Source organism: Pteropus alecto, unplaced genomic scaffold (genome assembly GCF_000325575.1).
Source record: "Pteropus alecto unplaced genomic scaffold, ASM32557v1 scaffold18, whole genome shotgun sequence".
NCBI classification, from domain to species: Eukaryota; Metazoa; Chordata; class Mammalia; order Chiroptera; family Pteropodidae; genus Pteropus; species Pteropus alecto.
Genome location: NW_006440649.1, coordinates 1,210,134 through 1,234,166, shown reverse-complemented (window position 1 = coordinate 1,234,166; position 24,033 = coordinate 1,210,134). Strand labels below are relative to the sequence as shown.

At 43.3% G+C, this 24,033-nt stretch overlaps 1 long non-coding RNA gene across 9 annotated transcripts in view; it reads left to right on the top strand.

Annotated features, from left to right (window-relative positions):
• LOC107196100 overlaps positions 1 to 24,033 on the top strand; it is a 168,358-nt gene that overhangs the window by 107,304 nt on the left and 37,021 nt on the right. For 7 of the 9 annotated variants that reach the window (XR_003048122.1, XR_003048121.1, XR_003048119.1 and 4 more), the window contains exons 2-3: positions 8,410 to 8,532; positions 11,911 to 12,058. This is a non-coding gene — a long non-coding RNA (uncharacterized LOC107196100). Of the gene's footprint in view, positions 1 to 8,409; positions 8,540 to 11,101; positions 11,727 to 11,910; positions 12,059 to 24,033 lie in introns of those variants that run through there. The other 2 variants (XR_003048116.1, XR_003048123.1) reach the window with 2 other exon arrangements.

The window sequence follows — 24,033 nt, the reverse complement described above, 5'->3', positions numbered from 1 at the left end:
GCATGAGAAAAAGAAACTACAGGTCATGAAGTGTGACGTTCAGTTACATTTCACACGGGGATGTGTCTTTGTTCCCAGCACTCTGGCCAGAAGATAATTGTCTCCAGGACGTGGGAGGCTCATTTTTGCAACCTGGAACGTGCCGTGCCTCACCTCATCGTCACCGATTAGTCGGCCTGGCTTGACCTGTGCATAAATGGAGCCACACACCATCCTTCCTTTGCTTCCCTTTTTTGTGGGTTTTTTTGTTTTTTTTGTTTTTTTTCTCATCCTCATGTCCATGAGATTCACTCATGCTCCGTGCAGCGGCACGTCATTCCAATTTTATGATTAGTTAGTAATATATTTTTTTTAAAACCGTACTATAATTTTTTTTATCCATGTGTCGTTGATGGATATTTGGGTTGTTTCAATTTGAGGCTGTCGTGAATGAAGCCACAGTGAACATTCGTGCGCTTTCATTGGACAGACCTATGCGGTGACCTTAGGTGCATACATGGCAGTGACACGCATCCATAAGCGTGGGCTCTCGACGACACTCACACACCTTTCCAGGTGCCCGTGCCGATTCTCACGACCGGGAGCCATGCGTATGCTTTTCGGGCGCCTCACAGCATGGAAATGCTCGAGGTTGTGCGTTTTTTAATTTGCTTTAGGTTTGTTTCCATTTTCATGTCCATTTTAGAATTTCATCCGCTCCAGTCGCGGGCGGTGGCGTCTGTTCTGACTTTCGTTCGTATTTTCCTGGTGAGTAAAGAAGTTGAGGCATTTCACAAGCTTCTTGGCCATGTGTAAGTCTTCGTTTGGAAAGTGTCCGTTCAAGTCTTTTTAAAATGCCGAGTTCAGTAGTCTTTTTTTTATATAGATTCGTAGGAGTTCTTTTCATAGTCTGGATACTGGTCTTTTTGACTATCATGTCCTGTTCTCGAAGTTATCCTTGAAGTCTCCGACCGACGTGTGCGCCTGAAGAAAAGTGCTTCATTTAAATGAAAAGAAAATTATCAGTTTTTCTCTTTTATGTCTAGTGATTCTTGTGTGGTGTTTCAAAGTTGTTGTAGACGCAAAGTCCAGAAATATATTCTTCTGTTTTATTCCGACAAGCTGTCCTAGTTATAGTTTAAAGATGGTCTGTGATTGAGTTCATATTAATTTATTGGAGGTAGACGTAAGTATATTTTTTTAAATATTCACATCCAAGTGATCCCAAATGACTGACTTAAATAGCGAAGCTTTTCCCATCGAAACGCTGTGGTCTTTTTTTCGTATGTGAGTTGGCTGTATAAATGGATCGTCTTCCAATTCAGTTGTTTTCCACAGATCTTTTTGTCTACTCTTATGCTACTATCTCGTTTTTTCTTGTTTTGCGTGTTTTAGAAATATTGTGTGACAGTCTCGATTTACTGTAGCCTCATCGTATGTCTCAACATCTGGTAAATGAAGCCCCTGACGTTCAGTCTTCTTTAAGATGATCTCAGCCAATCTAGGCACTTCTGCTTATTGTAGAACTTTGAGAAGTCAGCTTCTCAGTTGCCACAAAAACAAAAAACAAACAAAAAACCTAACCTGGTGAAATATTGATAGGGATTTCATTAAACCCATAAATCAAACTAGTACAAATGCGTACCTTAAAGATATTGAGTCTTTCGATCTATAAACATGATGTATTACTTTATTTAGGTCTCCTTTAAGTTCTCTGAGCATCTTTTGTTGTTCCCTGTGTAAAGACTTCACGTTATTAATTAGATTTACTTCTTGGTATTTAGTATCTTTGATGCTGTTGCGTATGATGTGTTTACCTGTTTGCCTCCTTACATTCGAATTTCCAATTCATTGTCGTCTGTATGATTCTCAGGTTTTACTAAATCACTAGAGAATCAGTTGCCCTTACCCTTTGGCCAAGCCAATAATGAAGTGGTTTTTAAACTGTTCCCTCACTGCACCAACATGGATGAAGATACAGAGGCAGCATTCTGCATCCATCTTCTTTACCATTTTCACTTGTTTTTGAAGCTATTACAAACACAACTCTCGGTCATTAAATTGTCATGACAAGCCCCCAGCAAATGTTCTTTCGAAGCGCACACCAGTCGACCGCACACCGTGACTGGGTGATTCATCACTGCTCGCGGCTCTGACCTTCACACTTTCTCTTCAGGGCTTCACCCCAGCCTGATGTTTGTAGTTCAGGGTCAGCACTCCATGTGTCCAGCACAGTCTCGCTCTCGTTCTGTACGCAGAGTTCAGGTGCCCAATCAAACCGTTGAGTTACCGCGGCGTTGAGTTACCACACCATACGTGCGACCTTGGCTCGTGCTGTTGTATGCCCATGGGGTCCGCCTTTCCTTCCCTGGAGAAACACGCAGATCACAATTGGGTTTTAAATACAGTGTTTCAAGAACTCGCAACCAAATATGATCACGCGCTTCAATGCAATCATTGTCTGAACCACGCAGCCATTACACATGGTTCGGTGTACCCCGTAGACCACTCATTGGGAGAGAGCGATCTCCCCCGAACTTCTCCTGATGTCAGTCCGTCTGTCTGCATGTCCCCAGTAGGACCCAGCACAGTCTTCGCCTCATGCTGAATAACTAGACGTCGCCTTCATTTTACTAAGTGCTCGTGGAAGCCATGGTGCACCGTGCTGCCCATGCTGCCCGAGCGTTCTCAGCCGTGGGATCCTGAGAAAACCTTTTCAAAAGCTAAAACGAAAAAATACACGACACTCCATCCTGCTCTGGCTCCAGGACCCGTGGAAGGAGTGTGAACCTTCCGTTTTTTTAAAGCACATAATGTATGTGCATGATAAAACCACCCTTTGTTTTCACAAGTCAACGTTCTTAATGCGACCTGTCAAAGTGCAGTCTCCGAAAATTGCTTTGATGCACGTGCCAACCCAGCCCATTTCTTTTAAGCCGAAGAGAGGAGAAAGAGAAAGAGGGGAGAGAGAGAGAGAGAGAGAGAGAGAGAGAAGGGAGGGAGGGAGGGAGGCAAAGAAAGAAGAGTTTGCAGCAGTGAAAAAGAAAGTAAACAGAGCAGGTCTAAACTTTGCATATTTTACATCCAAGGTTGCAGATAATTTTCCTTAACGGTCTCAGGAGCCAGGATTCTGCCTCGGTAGCGGCTGCGAGATGCGATCTCAGCCTCAGCCCGACGCCCCGGCCCCGAGCGCTGCACAGACAGCAGCGAAGGCATCGCGCAGCCTGACAGCGCCGAGTCCCAGCGCGTGGAGGGACCGTGGAAATCGCTCACGCCGGGGGACCCCACGCAGGCTGTCCCCGAGAGAATTCACGGTCTGGGTCTCGCTGAGTGTCCAAATGACCTTTCTCTGGGCAGGAGTTGGTACAGCTCATGGAACCTCGTCTGACTTTCCTGGAGCGTTTGAAATAAAATTCTTCACTTCCCTCCCCCACCGGGGGCGGTGGGTTTTTCTGTGAAAACATTGGACAATGAAGTAGCAGAGAGCTCCATTTGTTGCCTCTGTCCTCACAAGAGCTTTTGATGCGTTGAGTTTTAGCCTTAGAAAAACCTTCTGTTAAATCTCTGTATAAGGACGTGTGTGAACAACAGTTCACTGTTACACACACACAGATATTTAGAGACAGTAGCTGGCATCTCACTCTAGTGACAGCTGAGTATTAAAAGGCCATTGCCGTATTCATTCCGCTCCAGTCTGTACGGAAGATGTGGCCGGGGGAGACGGAGAGTCTTTGTGCAGTTCTTTGGGAAGGGAGCCATAAGTGCTGTTTCCTTGGGCAGAAGGGTGAAGACAAGATTTATGAATGAAAACTACCAAACTCTCATATAAAACAGCGTCAAAGAGTGGAGAAACATAATCAGCGACCTTCTTACTGCACGTACAGGTTGGTCACGGTGACTTTTTTCTATGTAATGGCTGGATAATGATGTCAACCAGGCGGGGGAGGGGAATAGCCTGGGACACAGGCCGGCGGCAGAAATAGGAGGCCTGGGCTATCGGGGTTCCCCCGGAAACGGCACAGGTGACAAACCCTTCCCGTGGCGATGCTCTGGTCCCCCCTGAATTATCTCACACGCCCCCGGCGTCCGCAGCAGAAGTTCACACACCTCCCTGTGCGACCCCAGGCTTTCCACAGCGACGGGGGAAGAGGACTTAACTTCCCAGACTTAACGCAGCTCGATCAAACGTGACATCCCCTCTGCCCGCCTCCTGCTGTCCCCACGAGCGGGCTGTGCCCAAGCTGCTCGATTCACTGGAGCGGCCTTTCTGGCCTCCAAGGCCACGATCATCTCATTCCACGTGACCGTCCCCGGCCCCACACCACAGCCGTGCCCACGGGTCCCTCCGCCCACAGGGACGAGAGCCTCCTCTCTGGTCCCTACGTACCCCACCCCGAGATGCCACTGTCCTCATTGACAAGCCCTCCCTTCCTACAGAGTAAACAGCTCCAGGCCGACGCTCGGCCCGGAACACAGGGTCGGCCTGGCGTAGTAATTGGCTGAGTCACAGCTTCGTCTCGCTTCGTCTGTCTGGAATGTGGATTTTTTCCTCCCAGGAAGGATGTCGTTTTTCTTGGTATGGACATAAAACACATGGCGATTGAAGGCGTTGGCTCATCCGCTGTGCGTCTCAGTCCAGCTGTGTGTGTCCCAGGATGAGCCGTCGATTCCAGAAGTGAAGACCCAGGAAGCACAACACGCCAGACCCGCAGCTGTGGCCGGGTCCCCGCGCAACGACGTAAGCCCAGATGGCCCCCATCTTTCCACCCCGGGGCGCCTACCGATGGCACAGCAACGTCCCGCAAGCCGGCGGCTTCGCCGGTGGTGCTCGGTGTTGTACCTACAGGATCCCGTGTTGGAAATGTGCTTTTCACTGAACTGTTTAGCGAACGCTCATGGATCGAGCGGATACGCATGCGAGGGGAGGGTCCCTGGACTTCACCGAGTTCTGCTCTGGGGACAGAGACACAGCCCGGCTGCTCCTGCAGGGGACCTTCGCCCGTTCTTTTTTTCTTGTCTTTATTTGACGTTACCCTGTTCTTCCCAGTCTCCTGGCATCAAGCTGGTGCTCTGACAAATGAAGGTCAGCTGGGCTGGTCCCTTCCCGTATCCAAAGTAACTTAATCTTCAGGAGAGTCAAGCTTGGACGTTCTAAATCCCTTGCCCTACGCCCATCGAGGCTGGAGTCCAGACTGTCGTCTTTGTCCTGTGCGTCGTGTGCAGCTTGCTCTTTAAAGCCTCCACAGCCACGTGAGGCCTTGCTTCGCGCTTCCGGCCAAGCTCGCAAAGGAGGGGGCCACGGTTCATTCTGGACGGTCCACGAGCCTGAGACACGTGGACGTTGCCTTGGTACCTGTGGATAAATACTCTTTTTCCTCCTTATTTAGCGTTAGTCGATTGCTCGCAGTGGGCCCCTTATTGAAGAAAATTAAGAACACTCGAGACTTGGCGCATCTGCGTTCATTTCGCAGCCGACAGGTCACCCCGCGGATGCCCTGGTCCCTGCTCCTCGTTTCTGAGTGGAGGCCTGCGTCACCTGGGCACGACTTGACTGAGAATTGACCTGTCATCGTCATGGTTATCGGACATCTCAGTCTAGGTCGCTTTGGATGGTGATGCTAACTCTGCAAACGGCACTCCGGCCCAGCTTTTCAAAATTCTTTCGACGGGACTGCAGGGGAAACGAGGAATAACACGCGTGGCTCCAGCTGAAAGGGTCTGACTCTGGGCCGCCTCCCCATCCCGCAGACCTGGTGTGCGTCTGGGCAGCCTCTGTACCTTACTCGGCATCACAGCCAAGTGGGGCTAATGTTTACCTTCTTCAAGCTCTGCTCTCGCGTGCTTCACATACTCACGCGTAATTCCTCTTTGCAACATGCTTTGCAGCCCAGAACGGTAGCAAACGGTAGTTTGAATGCAGTGAGTTTGAAGGGCCTTGCACATTGGCAGCCTGGGACACTAAAAAGGCACAGCTAATAATAACGCAGGTCTAGGGCGATTCAAAAGCTTCTCCGTGTTTACTTTTTACAGCCATTTGCTGGCAATTTAGTCGACATTTCATGACTTAGTTAAATAGCAGGGGTCTCATAGCCTTAAAATTAAAAGGATTGAAGGAGATTATCTTTAATATTGTTCCTTGTGTAGAGATCCTTGATTTAAAAGTGAAAAATCCTAAACCTTATCTGCTTTGGGATCTAAAGCATTCATCCTCATCAGACGACTCTCCTCCTAAACCCCATGAAATAACCTGCATTTTCCTCCTACCCCAGGATATTTGAAAATGATATATGACCTTAGCAAATCCAATATGGCAACATCCGCCTGTGCTGTAATACTTAGAGCTAAAGATACATTACTTTAATTTTTCCATTTAAAAATATGTTTCCCAGGCATTTACATATAAGCCGTACTCTTGCCTACGTAAACACAAGTTCACAAACATGATCTTATCTTGGGTATTTTACCACCTCGAAAGATGATTCACGTAAGGTTATCTATGGGCTTAGGTAAACGTTTATAATAAACAATGTATTATTTCACAGACTCGTGTGGAATCCCAATTCTTTTAGTTACTAATTAGACAAACACTAAACACTTGAGCATTTATGCCCTGGAAAAATTCTCTTAGACGCTGGCAAGTGGACTGCTGGGAAGTTTGAGGGCACCCTCCCTCCCCTACCCCTGGGGCGGGGGGGTCTGTGTAAAGCATGATGTCATGTCATTCGAACGTGGTTTTGTTTGTTGACCCAAAATATTACAATCGAGAGCCAAGTATGTAAGAAATAACGTTTGGACGATGTTCGTTTTCTTGCGTGAACGATATCAGACACCAAAAGACACCTACAGCACTGGATTACAGGCAACCATTAGTTTGGTGACTGCGTACGGCTTTCTTTCTGTTTCATTGGTTCATTTATTTCTTTTTTCTTTAGATTACAGATATAAGGAAAATCATATAATACTTTTTTCTCTGATTTCAGTTAGCATAATACCCTCTAGGTCCCTCCATGTTGTGGCGAATGGATATAGTTCATTTTTTATGGCTGAGTAATGTTCCGTTGTATATATGTACCGCATCTTCTGTATTCAGTCATCTGTCAGTGGATGCTTAGGTTGTTTCCATATCTTGGCTGTTGTAAATAATGCTGCAGTGAACGTTCATGGTTGCCAGATGGGAATGAGTGAAAAAGGTGAAAGGTATTAAGGAGTATGAATTGGTAGTTACCGAATAGTCCCAGGTATGTGCAGCGGGAACATAGTCAATAATATTGTAATAACTATGTACGGTGCCAGGTGAGGACTAGACTTATTACGATCACTTCGTAAGGTATGTAAATATCTAACCACTCTGTTATACACCTGAATCTAATACATCTTGTATGTCAACAGTAATTGAAAAAGAAATTTAAGAAAAAGAGAAGTAGATCGTAAGCAGATATGTGTGTGATTTTATTTACATACGTATTTTATTTACGTGTAACATATAGCATACATAATCTATCATGTACGTGTAATATATGTGATCTCATCTATCTATATATATTTACATATACAATTTCATTCCTGGTGATTAGCAACAAAGACAACATGGAAGGCCACTGACGCTTCAAAGCCAGCTGTGCTTTTACCTGCAACCTTGCCGAGAGACCCATAACCCCAGGGCTTATACGGAGCACCTGCACATCTGCAAAGTCCGATTTCCTGCAGTTCTGGATTCCTCGCCGCCGTCCTAGGCCATGTCGTGCGCGGGGACGCGGTGGTGAAACGTTTCATCGATGTTTGTCTCTCAGTCTGCTTGAGCCTGTCGGATCCTCTCTTTTCCAATACGAGTTAACGTGGAATTAAAAAAAAGAAAGAATAGAAAACAGGTTGTCACCATGGCAAACTGTTGCTAGGACTGTGTATAAAGCTTGAGAAAGCAGCTTTGTGACAGTAATTGTTGAAATCCTGCCCTCCTATTAGGAATATTCAAAAAAGCAAATGAGAGCTTCAAAGACAGCGGCCGACGTGGCCACTGACCACGAGACCTGATTATTCCAGTTCTTTTAAGGACTTGGCTACGTTACCATTTGACATTTTAAATGATTGATCAGGAAGGTAGTTGTAAATAATTGGGTTTTTTAGTATAGGTACCTCGTCTTGGAATTATAGAAAGCTGTGAGTGAGGAAATCATGTTTAGATTGAATAAAGTTTGACCGATGACCGAGATCGTCATAAATAATCTTTTGTCCATGTTTTTATTTCGTCTCTTAGCTCCATTACTATTCTCTGTTTTAGAAGGTAATTCATAGCGCTTTGCATCTGCATGAAGAATATATCCAGGGGCTATTCTGATTGATAATAACACGTTTGTCTTAGTCCAGTGAGTCTGCCATAGCAGAATACCATAGACTAGCGGATTATAAACAATAGCCATTTATTTCTCACAGTTCTGGAAGCCGGAAGTCTAAGATCGAGGTGGCTGGCGACGACTTGCAGACTCAGTGTCTGGTGACGACTTGCTTCTTGGTTCATAGATGCCATCTTTTCGCTGTGTCCTCACGTGGTGGAAGGTATGAGGTATGAGCTCTGGGGTCTTTTTTTATGAGGGCACCAATCTGACTCATGAGGGCTCCACCCCATGGCCTCATCACCTCCCGAAGGCTCCCAGTTCCTAACACCGTCCCATCAGGGGTTGGGCTTTCAAGCTTTGAATGGACTGGGGAGCGGGGGGCGGAGGAGACAACCATCCCATCAGTAACTGTTTCACACGGTGGTTCCTATCCGTTATCCCATTGTTCTGACAGGCACAGACACCCTGCGAGGTAGACAGTGTAGAAGTCGATATAAACACAAGTACGACCGATCGGGAACGTGAGAGGGAGTGTGAGTTATGTCAATCATCTGGCCAGGTAGGGTCCAGCAGCGTTTTAGGGCCAGGACAGAATCAACAGTCCGAGGCAGAAGTCACTCCCTCCCTTTGGTATTTCAAATGGTAAATACCACAGTGGAAGACGTTCCTTTTTAAAAAGTGAATGACCGCCCATTCTTAAGCGGGTACCTGCTGAAGATTATTTTGCTCCTCAAAATAACAGATGCGTATTGAAAGGGATTTTAAAAAAATGCATGGATCCTCGTCTGGAGAAACTCTGCTTATGTTACGTCCTCAACACGAAAAAGGAACGGCTGTGATAAACGGTTGGTGTTCATTAATTCCCTTATCCGTTTACAAGGACTGTTTCTCAGGCATCTACTATGTGCCAAGGGCTGGATTGAACAGTGAACAAAACGAAAGTCCAAACAAACGTCGCATTCCCTGCCTCGCCCACGTATAGTCTCTTGGTAAAGACGGATGTTAAGCCAATGGTTTTTGAAATGTGAAGTACGTGTCTGTCACGTGACACGAAGGGGTGACTCCTGTGACCTACCTTTGGGGGTCACTGAATCGTACCGCATGGGGGCAATGTCTAAATCGAGATCAGGGTTTACGTGAGGACCTCTGTGTGCCAAGACGAAGTCACCTCACTCAATTCTGTGAGCGCACGATGAATAAATGGCCACTCTCAGGTGGCTGAACGCCACGATGCCAGCCTCAGGACGAAGATGTTCCTGCTCCTCCGGCTCCAAGTCCAGTAACCTTTCTTCCTGCCACATCGCATCCTCAGCGAATCGACTTAATTTAAGAAAAGAGTTTAAAATGTTTTAAGTTGCAATTTCTTGCACTTAAGTTTTGAGACTTTTCCTTCGTTTGTTTTTCTTCTGTGTAGTTTTAATTTATATCAGTACGCTTATCACTTGATTGAAGTAAATTATTATTTCATCAAAGTCAATTAACCAAATCCTTTAAATAACTCTCCCATAATTTTATATTAGAAATCTATCCTGTTAAAATAGCAAAGGAAAATTTGTCCCATCCAAGAAAAATCACCACTCAGAATGGATTTCACCTCCCAAAACACCTTAGAATGCTCAAATACGTGTAATAGCTATTTTTTTCCGACACAAATGAACACAGAGTTATCTAAGATTTATTAGCACAACACGCTTTTGTGGCAAAATTAGGACAAGTTCAACTCTGGAGATTTACAAAAAACAAAACAAAACAAGAAAAAAAACTTTCCAGTTTACCTATCTTTCACAAGATAGAGAATTTGAAAAAAATAACATGCAGCATTGCAGACCTAGGGAACTACTTAAATGTTAGTCGATTTAGTCATCTAAAATGAAAGGACTTTTAGGTCTATTTTGGCACGAAGACAAATTTAAATGGTAAAAATCTCGAATTCTCAAAAACGAAATGTATACTTCTCTTTTTCATCTTGATAGCCACATTAATGTCGGCTTAGCTGAATTTGAGAAGTAAACAAATTCAGATTCTCAAAGGAAATGCTCATCTCCTCTACGCTTCGTAGCCACGGTGCATTATTTCAGACGAGCGAGTGGAGAGTAAGCAAGGCCCTCATTTTCCTGTTTCTTCTAGACTGACATGTCCACTGCCCGGCGTGTCTTTTTTCTCTGCTGGTATTTTATTGCCAACGAATGCTTAAATGATCATACGCACAGAGGGGGCAAGACCAGGAAGGCAAACCCCTCTTCAGTGTGTATTCGTCGTAAGACTGTGTTTTGTCCGAATGGACCACGACCTTATGTCCCCCGTCCTGAGCAGCTTCGCGTCCTCCGCACGCCGCCCTCGCCGTCACCCGATGCCGGAGCCACCCCCGATCACACCTGCTGGCATTGTAGAAGCCCAGTTCTGCCTGGAGTTTTCGAACTGATCTTGAAAATGGGGGTTCGGTGTGAACCCGACAGTTCTGGGGCGAAGCACAGCCCAGCCTCCCCCTGGACCATCTGACTGTCCCCTCTGACTGTCCCCTCCTGCCCCACCAGCTGTGCTCAGCCTTGCCCCGTGCCAAACAGCCACTCAGGGCCATGCCGTGGATACCCGCTGATCCCGAGAACTTTCAAGCCAGGAAATTTGGCTGCTTCTTCGTGTGGGTTTATAGCAAACAGGAGGCCGGAAGACGTCAGTGGTCATCTCGACTGTTGTCACGCTGTTTTATGGCAGTGTATGTTCCAGAACACTGGTGTTGCGTAAGGGGACATGTACCCACGCACAGTTTCTGGAGGCCTGGGACCGTGGGAACACTGTGTACCACAGCCACGACAGGCCAAGGAAAGCAGAGCTGGCAGATGTGGAAACTGTGGGCTACGTCACCCCGATTCTCTGCCAGAACCAGAGACCAAGTGTGTTGAAAACGTCACGGAGTTGGCGTTGACACAGATTAAGGTCTAACTGTGTTTTACATGATCAAGCCTCAAGTGTGTAAGCACACGCCCCCCGTAACTGCGTGCAGGGGTGACTTAGGACACAAAAATGTGTTGCACGCACTCCGAAAGACCTCCGACATAGACAGCGCTGTCAGTGGCACGTTTCTCTGCAGGTCCCCTGAAACCACGCGTCTTAACTGATCTTGGGGGCTCATGTCACCCTCACAGGACTCCACATACAGCAGACACTAATTACTTCCAGGGGTTTATTTTACCAAATAATCCTCAGTGAGACAAAGAGTATTTGAAACACCGGCTGGACAATTTACAATCTGCGGCGAAATATTTGTTTGGGTAGCAGCTGTTGCATATGAGACGTCATCACAGTGCAGACAGCTCAGGAATGACACGTAGCTAGGAAACACAGGCGGTGTCTTATTGGAGCAGGAATTTCATTGTCTTTTACTGGAAGAGCCCCTGGGGACTGACACAGCATTGGGTAAGGACAGATGCACTGAGCTAAGAGCCTACAATCTGAAAACCATGGTTTCTAGCGTGTTGGTGCTTGCTTGTAACAACTGCTTGTACAATTCACACTGCCTTCCATGGGGCAAAGGGAAAGGCAAAACTCAAGCAGAGAAAACAGACTTGTGTCAAGTTCTTCTCTTTTATTTGGGTTTCAGGTTTAAAAAGAACTCTGTAATTTTTAAGAAGTTTGAAAATGAGTTAGCCTGTGGATTTGCCAGAGTCAGGCATGATGCTGTGTCCACTGGAACGAGAATGAGTAACGTCTGTGTCCCCGCCCAGAAAGTTCGCAGTCTCTCACAAAAGGTACGTGGCTGCTCCCCGTTATTTGTAGAGTCCGTGTGTGCAAGTTCGCCTCCTTGCTAAAATTTATGTGTAAGCCTCAAATCAGTAGTCATCCGTGGACGTGCACAGGGGGAGAAAATCCGGAGGGGGTGACGCCCACATTCCTCGCTGCGGTCGGCGCCCTGCCCCGCTTTCTCAGCTCCCGTACCCTAAACACGTCATCTAAAGGCTTCTCCCATTTCTGTGCTTCGGGTTGGTGATTTTGTTGCTTAAAATGACTGCCAGGTACAGTGCTGACTTGCTAGGAAGAGTTCCTACAGGGAAAGAAGCTGTGGCGTGTCTCACGCAGAAAATGAGTGTTAGGTAAGCTTCGCTTACACAGAGAACATGGTTGTGTATTGATCAGTTGATAAAACTGTTGTGAGCAGAGGCTGGCAGACCCCTAACTGTTTCCCTGAGGAGCAACGGTTCAGAATTTGTGAATTCGGTATTTGTGGCGATTTGTGTGCACTACGACCACAGATAATGGGGAAGCGTGCACAGCTGTTATGGAAACACACAAAAAGGCCACACCTAGGAAAGGAAGGGCACTGTGAGGCCCAGCGTGTGTCTGCATCACAGCCCTGAGAACACAGTGGTGGACTGAGCTCTCTCTGGCCAACCTCTGGTTTGCTGCTTCTGCCTGCCGAGAAGTTACATGAGCAGTAGCCACTGTCTAGTTAGTTCATGTCTGCTGACAGCTAAATGATGGCAAGGAGGCGTGATATATCCTCTTGGGTACTGTAAAGCCAGAGACTTCATGGGAACGTAGCCTTGTTTTTGAGAAAGGGCTCAAAATTCCAATTTTTGAAAGCTAGGCGTCAAATCTAACAAAAGTGAGAATTTCATTTTTTAAAATATTAATGCAAGAAGCAAAACAAAGTATCAACTCATAGAAACTTACTTCCTTTCTTCCAATGTTCCCTTTGAATAATAAATTACCTGAGCAAGAGCAAGAAGGATCACTTCAATATTTAAATTGGGGGTGGGGCAGGAAGACAGGACTTTTAGGACAGCGACACGATTTTGTGTGATACCATAATGGGGCCATACATTTGTCCTGATCTGTAGAGCATACAGCACCAAGAGTGAGCCCTGATGTCTACTACAGACTTTGGGTGATAAAGATGTGTCCACGCAGGTTCATCAGTTTTGGCAAATGTACCATTTGGTGGGGGACGCTGATAATGGAGCAGCTGGGCGTGTGTCGGGGCAGGAGGTATATGGGAAGTCACTGTCCTTTCCACTCAGTTTTGCTCTGTAACCTAAAACTGCTCTAGTAAAATAAAGTCTAAGATAGTAGATAGATGATAGGTGATTGATGGATGGATGACAGATAAACAGATGAGATATAGATGATGAATAGGTACAGAGATATAGATATATAGTTATACAGATGTAGAGATGTAGAGATATAGAGAGATGTAGAAATACAGTTATGTAGATATAGAGACGTAGATGTTTATAAACCCTCCCTTATCCTTGAGGAAACTCTAGATTCCTTATCGTGACAGGCCAACAGCTTATGAGACCCCAGTTTATCACTCACTAATCATTATTAGTAGACTCAGATACAGGTTTTTGAGATGCAAAGCTTAAAGATTTATTTTAGTAGAGAATCTAAAAGCTGGAAATCTGGGTTTAGGCGCAGGGTCTCAGAAGGAGCCTTGCAAAGATTCATTATTTTTATAATAAATGTAACAGTGGTTTTTAAAAGCTAAGGTTGCAACGCTTTCGATGACGCCAGGCTGACTCGTCATTCGGCAACCGGAACTGTCACCTTTCAGGGCGCTGGGACCTGAGTACCCCAACTAAGCCCCCCGAGCCGAACCCCACCGCGAGGTCAGTGCGTGCGCCTTGAGCTGTTTTGTTCATTCGCTGCGCAGCTGGGTTCCAGAGCGGGACGTTACGTACCCACATCACATTACGTTTTACCACGTTATGCTTACGTTACATTACACCACGTTACGTTACGTTACGTTACGTTACCTTACACGGACTACATAACATCGCGATATGATACGTCACGTTACATTACTTCACATTGTGACACGTTACGTTACATTACTTCACATTGTGACACGTTACGTTACATTACTTCACATTGTGACACGTTACGTTACATTACTTCACATTGTGACACGTTACGTTACATTACTTCACATTGTGACACGTTACGTTACATTACTTCACATTGTGACACGTTACGTTACATTACTTCACATTGTGACACGTTACGTTACATTACTTCACATTGTGACACGTTACGTTACATTACTTCACATTGTGACACGTTACGTTACATTACTTCACATTGTGACACGTTACGTTACATTACTTCACATTGTGACACGTTACGTTACATTACTTCACATTGTGACACGTTACGTTACATTACTTCACATTGTGACACGTTACGTTACATTACTTCACATTGTGACACGTTACGTTACATTACTTCACATTGTGACACGTTACGTTACATTACTTCACATTGTGACACGTTACGTTACATTACTTCACATTGTGACACGTTACGTTACATTACTTCACATTGTGACACGTTACGTTACATTACTTCACATTGTGACACGTTACGTTACATTACTTCACATTGTGACACGTTACGTTACATTACTTCACATTGTGACACGTTACGTTACATTACTTCACATTGTGACACGTTACGTTACATTACTTCACATTGTGACACGTTACGTTACATTACTTCACATTGTGACACGTTACGTTACATTACTTCACATTGTGACACGTTACGTTACATTACTTCACATTGTGACACGTTACGTTACATTACTTCACATTGTGACACGTTACGTTACATTACTTCACATTGTGACACGTTACGTTACATTACTTCACATTGTGACACGTTACGTTACATTACTTCACATTGTGACACGTTACGTTACATTACTTCACATTGTGACACGTTACGTTACATTACTTCACATTGTGACACGTTACGTTACATTACTTCACATTGTGACACGTTACGTTACATTACTTCACATTGTGACACGTTACGTTACATTACTTCACATTGTGACACGTTACGTTACATTACTTCACATTGTGACACGTTACGTTACATTACTTCACATTGTGACACGTTACGTTACATTACTTCACATTGTGACACGTTACGTTACATTACTTCACATTGTGACACGTTACGTTACATTACTTCACATTGTGACACGTTACGTTACATTACTTCACATTGTGACACGTTACGTTACATTACTTCACATTGTGACACGTTACGTTACATTACTTCACATTGTGACACGTTACGTTACATTACTTCACATTGTGACACGTTACGTTACATTACTTCACATTGTGACACGTTACGTTACATTACTTCACATTGTGACACGTTACGTTACATTACTTCACATTGTGACACGTTACGTTACATTACTTCACATTGTGACACGTTACGTTACATTACTTCACATTGTGACACGTTACGTTACATTACTTCACATTGTGACACGTTACGTTACATTACTTCACATTGTGACACGTTACGTTACATTACTTCACATTGTGACACGTTACGTTACATTACTTCACATTGTGACACGTTACGTTACATTACTTCACATTGTGACACGTTACGTTACATTACTTCACATTGTGACACGTTACGTTACATTACTTCACATTGTGACACGTTACGTTACATTACTTCACATTGTGACACGTTACGTTACATTACTTCACATTGTGACACGTTACGTTACATTACTTCACATTGTGACACGTTACGTTACATTACTTCACATTGTGACACGTTACGTTACATTACTTCACATTGTGACACGTTACGTTACATTACTTCACATTGTGACACGTTACGTTACATTACTTCACATTGTGACACGTTACGTTACATTACTTCACATTGTGACACGTTACGTTACATTACTTCACATTGTGACACGTTACGTTACATTACTTCACATTGTGACACGTTACGTTACATTACTTCACATTGTGACACGTTACGTTACATTACTTCACATTGTGACACGTTACGTTACATTACTTCACATTGTGACACGTTACGTTACATTACTTCACATTGTGACACGTTACGTTACATTACTTCACATTGTGACACGTTACGTTACATTACTTCACATTGTGACACGTTACGTTACATTACTTCACATTGTGACACGTTACGTTACATTACTTCACATTGTGACACGTTACGTTACATTACTTCACATTGTGACACGTTACGTTACATTACTTCACATTGTGACACGTTACGTTACATTACTTCACATTGTGACACGTTACGTTACATTACTTCACATTGTGACACGTTACGTTACATTACGTACATTACATCACATCACGTTGCGATACGTTGTTTACGTACGTTACGTTGCATCACATTGCGGTACGTTACCCCACGAAACTTCATGTTAATTAGGTTAGGTTACATTACATGTCACGTACATCATGTACATCACGTTACGTTATGTACATTATGATACGTTACGATCCCTCAGATTACATTACGCACATTATGTTCCATCACGTTGCACGTGTGCACAGCCCGTGAAAGTGCCTGTCACTGGAAAAGGCTGTGGACGACTTTGAAAGGATTGGGGGCGGTGAGGGGGAGAATTCACTTTTGAAAGACACATAAAAAAACTTCCATCCCCCAATAACGCAGAAAATAGTAGGCAAGAAACGCTGCATTCAAAGTAGCTAACAAATGATTGCATTCCCGGGAGTAAAGTTAGCAGGTGCCATATGCGAGCACGACGAGGAAAGCCATGAAGCCGCAGAAACTGACATGCTTTAGATGCTAGAGACATAACCTGTCACGGAGGAGCTGAGGAGGCTGCGTAGCGTAGAGATGCGGACACTCCCGAATTTAATCTACAAAAATAAACAGTCTCAGCCAAATTCCCTTGGTTGACTTTTAAAATTTATCTGCAGGGAAAGGATAGCCAGAAAAATAATGAAAAGGGAAATTATGGGGCGTTGGAACGTAGAGGGCAATGACATTGAAGCAGTGACAAACGTGTGCTAGGAGAGGTGACAACACCAAGAATGTAGGAAGAAGTCGAGGTGCTACCGCGTACAGAGGGACCGTCATGTCAGGATGGATGGTTCTCATGAGAACTGGGTGCCTGTCTCGCCCCACACAACGAAATCATTATGGATAGATATTTTAAATTACATTAAAATCAAACTATAACACTACCAAAAAAAACAAAAAAAAACAGAACAAAACATGGCTGACAGTATCGCAGTGTTCTGCTGAGGATGGCTTTTCGGGTGTGGCAACTAGAAATGACATTGAGAAGAAAAACTTTGATCTGTTATTTACTCTGAATGCAAAGCGCACTCCATAAAAGTTGAAATGACGCAACGGTCTGGAAACACATGGTCGTATATCAATAAGCAAAAAGTTGATATCTGCTACGTACCCCTCAGAATACTCTTCAGAATCAACGAAACAAAACGAGTAAAGACGTGAACACGCAATTTACGGAGAGAAGAAAATTAACCAATAAATGTTTTTTAAAAATCTAAACTCTCTCCTGTCCCTGTTGGCCAAAAAATAATTTTGCAAGACTTCAGTGTTTGTTCTGTCTCTTTGGCAAAGATTTAACAAAGTGGGAGTACCACGTTTTTCTTTAAAAGGGGGTGAAATGGAAACTTTCATACCATCTTGGTGGTGTCATAAACTAATGAATATATTCAAATATACATTGTACATATTCACTATGTGTTCAATTTCGAAGTGTATACACTTCCTGACAGTGTTATTTGCTTCAAATGTGCTAGTTTATGGAATAACATCCGGCACATTAATGTCATTTTATGCAAATGAAAGATACTGTGAAAAGAAGTGAATAACGCGTTATTAGATAATAAGATCCGTTGTTGCACGTATGTATCTCCACTAGGTTCTGTGGCTCTGAGTGAGAATAATGAAGTGCTCTTAAGTGATTTTTAAAACCATTCATTCTACACAAATCGACCACTTTGAGAACAAGGGAACTAAGTAATAACACGCACAGTTCAAGCCACAGTATCTCAGTCGTAAGAAAGTCATCTATTCCAGAAGTCTCGTCGGGAAGGCAAAATTTCTGTGACAAAAATAGGTGACTAATAGTTAGAATAAGTGTTTTCACTTGAGTCCCAAAGGGTCAGAAACACATGCTCTCCAGTTGAAATTTAAGAGACTAGCTCCTTTGTGGAGAAGGAATTGACCTCCCATTGTGTTGAGATGAATGTGCTTATGCGCCTGGAGCATAAAGTCATAAAGCCTCCCTTCAAACCACACTTTTTTTCCTATTGAAATCAAGAGGAGGAACCATTCACACCCATTACGCCACAGTTAATTGCCATACATTGACATTTATTTCCCCTGAATAAGTGCTGATTTAAGTTAATATTTTTGCCATAAAAACACGGGGAAAGTCTTTGACAATTGTCATAATGTTCCTATCATGTTGAAAAGCGACTCTTTAAGACCCGGCGTGTGACTTGAAGCTGGGACCAAGGGTCTTCCCGGGTACCAGGAGCAGGTTATTCCTGGAGTCCCGTGGAATGTCTTTGTACATTTAAATACTTTCTTTTTCTGTGAGCTAGACTGATGTGGTTTCCATTCCTCTCACCCAAAAGAATTCTCATCACCGTCCGTTTTCACACTTTGGCAGCGGGCAGAAATAGCTTCTTTTTAGGACAGTTGGAAAGCAGACATCAGTGAGTCCCATGGGCCAAACTCAAAGCATTCCCTGGGCCGTGGTCAGATCTATCACATTCCGGGCGTTCTGGGTTCCATGAGAGAGAACAAGCAAAGAGCTGCACACGAGTTGCAAAGCTACGCTGGGAAGTGGTTGGCACACGACAGCCTAAGGATGTGGATTTTATGGTTCTTAGCGAAGGATCCCATTTAATCTGGTTCATGACTTGTCGTGGTTGAGACTACTTCTCAAGGAATGACGGAGTCCACCCAAAGTGTTTCTTCAGGCAAATTCTCAACACTTTCAGGACAAGCCACAAAATTCAAAGTCAACCAACGCCCCGATCTCCAGGTCGACTTGCTGTATTGTTTTCCCACATGACAGTCTATGGCAAAGCCCTGAGCTAAGGTGATACATTAAATCACCGCTCTAAATGTTGGCTGGGCGTTTTCTGCTGTTCAGTTAAAATGAGTTGGAAAAATGAAAAGGCTTTCGGACTTTTTTTCCTGTTGAAGTCGATTCCATTTGGATCCATAAAACCAGACCCATAACTATGTTGGATGTTGTCGTAGGTCTTGAACTTCTGTGGGTGGCTCAGTGCCTCAAAGAGACGTCTGGGAACATGAAGCTAACGCTATGTGGGGAATACAACAGGCAGGGTTATAAACAGTGGCTTCTATAATCACAGCAAAAATGATTTTCTTCCTTTTCCATGAAAAAATACATTTATGAGCTGCATCCTAATGGGCGAATAAATAAAGGGCAGTACCACAGATGCTGGACGACATTAAAAAACTTCTTGACGTAGAAAAACATTCCTTCCTGATTAACATTAGAAAATGACAGAGTATTTTTAGGCTCCACGCAGGCGGAAGAAATGTGAAAGCATTTTGCAAACTATGGCACGCAGAGGTTGGAGATATTCATGAGATTAGGCGTTTGAGACTCAATTATTAATTTCATGGCTTACATTGCTTTTGGCCAGACGTTTTCAAAATGGTGTCTTCAATGAGCCCTCTTTCCTATAATACCATCAGTATTAGCTTAGAGAGCAGGAAAGGGTGATTCCCTACTAGTTTTGCTTACCTACAAATAGTGTGGCTAATTTTTTTCCCGTAGTTAACAAATCTGAATTATTAAACTTATTTAGCATTTTGACTCAATGATTATCTATTGAGTAGACGGATCCTTAGGCAAAGCTTGTCACTCTAACGGAATGTCTCATCTCATATTTTGATAACAGTCTCTGGAATTTTCTTCAGTTGTTCAAAAATCGTATTTTAGGTAGAGCTTAAACATGTAAAAATTCAACACTTTCCCTATCGTCTACAATACCGTGACCGTCAAGGACATGTAAGGTAGATCAATGCCGCTATAAAAAATGTTTTGTTGTGTTCTGGCCCACACAATTATGAAGAGGATTTACCGATGCAAAGGAAAAAGGCAAACCCAGAGGAGAAAAAAAAGCAAGAGATGTAATATAATTATGAATTACATCTAGAATGTTTATTGAAGAAATGCTTAAACTAAACTAAAAAAAAAAAAAGAGTAGACTTAATAATACATCAGCAGAGGAGAAACCATTTAATCCATCAGATTGAAAAACAAATCAGCAAAGGAAAGTAATATGCAAACTCCTGGAAACAGCGAGGAAACTGGCATTTCAATGCACTGCTAGAGAGAGGGAATGTCCAGTAACATGGAATGCCATTAGTGAGGAATTCATTCCGAATTGGCAGACCTGGGATTAAACAATTCCATGACTATGTCTCATAAATTTTACCACAATCACACAAGATCAGTATATCAGAAATTCTTTTGTTTCGTAGAAGTATAATAGCAAATTTCCTGAGAGACCGACGGTACAGCACAGTTTAAGGAAATCGTGTGTCACCGTGAAGAGATTCTAAAAACTGCTAAGAACGGAATATATCTTCACTGCTTATAGAAAGTCGTTTACTATATATTCTTAAATTTAAAAAGCAAATAGTACAGAAAATGTATAATTAATCGAATCATATATGTTTTAACCTGAGCATATAAGCATATCAAAAATAACATGTACTAGGCTCGGCACGTTATTTCAGGTGGGACAGAGGTAATGTGGATAAAGCTACAAACAGTCACTTTTTCTTTACTCTCTATATTAATTATTAATTGAGCTTGCGGATTAACAAAAAATGTAAGCAATATGCTGCCTTTAATGTTTTTATGAAGAACACAAAATTGGACACACCTTTTATGTAACTCTCCAGCTCACCCCGTCTCATCTGTAAAAAGACGAAGGTGGTCCAAGCCGCTGTATTATTGGGAAAACTAAACAACATGATCTGGCAGTGATTTTTTTCAATTTATAAGATGTCACACAAACGTGACTCTATACGATGTTAAGTAGTAATCCTCATTACTCATCACTTAAAATAACTCAAACAAGCTTCAATTTAATTACGTAAAACGTGTCCCCCTTCACAATATTTTGAAGAAACCTTTGGGACCCATGATTTTTGAAACCGGAACCAAAGGACTCACAAATGGGTCTCTCTTAGCGTAAGATCGAGCCTGTTGGGTAGGCGTCAGTCATCATCAAGATAGAGAGTTTGCCTCGTTTCCTTCCCCTTTTCTCTGTCCCAGGAAATAGTGGCCATGATGCGTCCCTCTCTGGGGCTGTGGGCAGCCCTCGCGTGAATGCTAGGGCTCACGTGGGAGTCTGTCACTCATGTGGCGGCAACAAGCTCAGCAACCACAGATCCACTATCAAGACTACAGGGAGTCACCTGCAAATGTTGCCTGCGTTCACCTCACTCCACAGCCAGACCCTTTTGTGAAGCTATAGGATTGATCGGCCCCCCACGTGAAATGAACTAACCCCGCCTGGTTTAAGGTTGCTTTTCAAGTGACCTACCAAGACCCCGTTAGACGTTTTTGAACTTAATCTTCTGGGTGGCTTTTGTGTTTTCAGTGGCTTGTTCGTCACAATTCATATATGTCCTTTGACAAGTAAGCGCTCAAGGTAACTTTAGTAAAAAGCTGGAGTCGGAGCCTCTGCTGGCATGTACGCTAGCGTGTGATATGTATGAGCTTTGAGACCAGCGTTCAGATCAAGTTCCTGGCCAGACGAAAATTCTAAATGAATGTGAAAAAGACAGGCATGATTTGGTAATACCTGTTTCTAAATGGAGTGAACTGAATGTGGCTGTGTCATAAAATTAATACGTTATTTTAAGCAGTTTTTTAAAATATACAGTAGGCAAGCTGTTGACGGTCGTGATCTGGTACATAGCCTTTCATATTTACTAATTTTATTATTTCGTGTTCGTGTATCAAAATCTATTAATCCATTTTTTATTTTATATTATCGTACCCAGGCCGAACGTTTTAATAATTGCATAATATACCATCTCATGGTTTTTACTCACACATTTTCTGTTGCTGGATACTTTTCTGTTTTGGGCTCATATTTAGGACTTTAACGAAGGCCGACAGATTTTTTGGTGGGTATTGATATTAACATTTGATACTCTGGTAGCTTTTTACATTAAATATCCTTAGGATAAATTTCCAAATGTGAAATTGCCAAGTAAAGAGCACACCCATACTTCAGGCACTAGACAAATATTGCCAAAAAGCTTAGCCAGTTGCAGCTTATATCCACTGCAGACACTCACAACAATAAACAGTCTTACCTTTTCAAAAGTTTTGCCAGTTTAATTGGAAATCTGGTATTTCTTTTTTTATGCCATGTGTGCTGCTTTCAATAATGAGGTTGAATACTTTTGCATAATTTTTAAGCCACTTTATTGAGTTATGACTCATATGTTTACTGTATACATGCTTATTGAGTTGGAGGTGATTATACACTTGGGAAGCCATCAGCACCATCAAAGCCATAGAAATATCTATAACTTCCCGAGGTTTCCTCCCACCCGATGATGGCGATGATGATGATGACGTGTGATTATGTTAAGGATACTTAACGCACGCTCTATCCTCTCAGCAGATTTTAAGTGTACAGTACGATATTGCTAGCCACGGAGTCTGTGCTGTGCAGGGGTCTCCAGGAGTTACTCATCTTGCATCACTGAAACTTTATACCCGTGAACAGCCCCCAGTCTCTTCCCAGCTGCTGGCAACCACCATCCACTGTCTGCATGAGTCTGACTATTTTAGGATCCACATGTAAGTGAGAACATACCGTATTCTTGAACCATATCTACTTCTCAGTGTGTGGGACAGATTTATTTTAACAAATAGAACCACCTGTCTTTTTGTAGTTGTCTCTTTGAAGATACACCTAATGAATTTGCTGCTGTACGCTAGACATTTTGCAAAGCACTGTTACTTAAGGATGAAAAGATCGATCTCAATGAGACGTGACTACGTTATCATACTCCAGCGTGATAAATGCAACGCTAATAAAACATAAAACAGAGTCCATTGCATATGCAAGAAAATACAATTACTTGGTCCGGGGCAGTGGAGAACAGGATGTTTAGTTTAAGTTACATAATTATTTCATGATGCTCACTCAGGTGACGCAAAATGTCTCAGGAATCTTGTCTTGGATTTTTCTTTAAGAATTAAAACATGTTTCTTTGAAGAAGCATTTGAAAGCACATCTTCTAAAGAGGGGTTTGGAATTGTGGAACATGTCATAAGTTATCTGGAGACTATTCCAGTAGGGGACACGAGCGAGAAATATTATCTAGGAAAAGTAAATTTTTAATATCAAGAAATAGAGCTATTATTACAGGTCATCATGAGCCACCATGCTAGTAAAATCTTGGATGCACACTCGTCATTCTAATATGCAGTCGTCAAAGCTGGGGCCAGCACGTCAGGGTAAAGGGTTTACCTATTATCACACATTCCTACGAAGTCAGAACTGGAAGGGACCGTGGCGGTCTCCTGACCCAAGCCCCTCATTTTGCACAAGAAAACTGAGGCCCAGGGAGGCAAACCAGCTGACAGGGGCCGGAACCAACCCAATCGCAGTTCCGAGGAGAAACTAAACTCTCCCACGTTCCCATTCAGTCCTTCGGGAGGAAACGGAGCTGTCCAAGGGTCTGGCAGCAATGCCTCCCATGAGGGGCGACTGACTAATGAGAAAACCATAGTTCAGAAATGGGTCTGGACAGTAATGAACTAAACCTTAGAAACACTGAAAAATAACAAATACATAAAATGACGGTGTTAAAAAAAAAAAAAAAT